This window comes from Sinohyriopsis cumingii, unplaced genomic scaffold (assembly GCF_028554795.1).
Source record: "Sinohyriopsis cumingii isolate HCF-2022 unplaced genomic scaffold, ASM2855479v2 utg003669l, whole genome shotgun sequence".
Lineage (NCBI taxonomy): Eukaryota > Metazoa > Mollusca > Bivalvia > Unionida > Unionidae > Sinohyriopsis > Sinohyriopsis cumingii.
This window is the reverse complement of record NW_028316566.1, coordinates 35001-36698: the sequence shown is the minus strand read 5'-3', so window position 1 is coordinate 36698 and position 1698 is coordinate 35001.

Below are 1698 nucleotides of genomic sequence, written 5' to 3'. Positions count from 1 at the left end.
TTGGTAAAAACGGAACGAATTCAAAAAGGTGCACCTTTTGGGCAACTTTTTGACCAACTACCCACACATAGTATTTGGTACTATTATATAGGAAAAAATGCGTTTCCTATGGTCTCGATTGAAAGTGAATCGAGACGAGAGAGAGAGGCCGATAAGGCAGGCAGGCAGGCAGACACACACTCTCTCTCTCTCTCTGGTAGCTAGCTAGGTGCGAGCGAAGGCTAGCCTACCAAGGACAGGACAAGCGTGAAGGGAGAGAGAGAGAGGCAGGCACGCTCTCTCTCTCTCTGGTAGCTAGCACGGTGCGATCGATGGCTAGCTTACCAAGGACAGGACAAGCGAGAAGGGAGAGAGGCAGGCACACTCTCTCTCTGGTAGCTAGCAAGGTGCGATCGAAGGCTAGCGTACGAAGGACAGGACAAGCGAGAAGGGAGAGAGGCAGGCACACACTCTCTCTCTGGTAGCTAGCTAGGTCCGATCGAAGGCTAGCTTACCAAGGACAGGACAAGCGAGAAGGGAGAGAGAGAGGCAGGCACACTCTCTCTCTCTGGTAGCTAGCTAGGTCCGATCGAAGGCTAGCTTACCAAGGACAGGACAAGCGAGAAGGGAGAGAGAGAGGCAGGCACACTCTCTCTCTCTGGTAGCTAGCTAGGTCCGATCGAAGGCTAGCTTACCAAGGACAGGACAAGCGAGAAGGGAGAGAGAGAGGCAGGCACACTCTCTCTCTCTGGTAGCTAGCTAGGTCCGATCGAAGGCTAGCTTACCAAGGACAGGACAAGCGAGAAGGGAGAGAGAGAGGCAGGCACACTCACTCTCTCTCTCTCTCTCTCTCTCTCTCTCTCTCTGGTAGCTAGCTAGGTCCGATCGAAGGCTAGCTTACCAAGGACAGGACAAGCGAGAAGGGAGAGAGAGAGGCAGGCACACTCTCTCTCTCTGGTAGCTAGCAAGGTGTGATAGAGAGTGAGGAAAGGCTTGGGGAATCGAAGGTTTGGCCGTGGTAGAAAGCCCTTGTTAAAAACGGAACGAATTCAAAAAGGTGCACCTTTTGGGCAACTTTTTGACCAACTACCCACACATAGTATTTGGTACTATTATATAGGAAAAAATGCGTTTCCTATGGTCTCGATTGAAAGTGAATCGAGACGAGAGAGAGAGGCCGATAAGGCAGGCAGGCAGGCAGACACACTCTCTCTCTCTGGTAGCTAGCTAGGTGCGAGCGAAGGCTAGCCTACCAAGGACAGGACAAGCGTGAAGGGAGAGAGAGAGAGGCAGGCACGCTCTCTCTCTCTCTCTGGTAGCTAGCACGGTGCGATCGATGGCTAGCTTACCAAGGACAGGACAAGCGAGAAGGGAGAGAGGCAGGCACACTCTCTCTCTGGTAGCTAGCAAGGTGCGATCGAAGGCTAGCTTACCAAGGACAGGACAAGCGAGAAGGGAGAGAGGCAGGCACACTCTCTTTGGTAGCTAGCAAGCCCAGGCAAGGCAAGAACGTGGCTGCTTTTCGTTCGAAAATGGGCTGGGAAGCTCGATGGCACAGGGTACGTCGAAAAATATTCTGACCAACTACCCACATATAGTATTTGGCACTATTATATAGGAAAAAATGCATTTTCAGGTGGCTCGGTTGAAAATGAACAAAAATTTTGGTGTAGCATTCATATAGTAGTGGTATAGCTGCCTTGCGAACCGAGCACACTA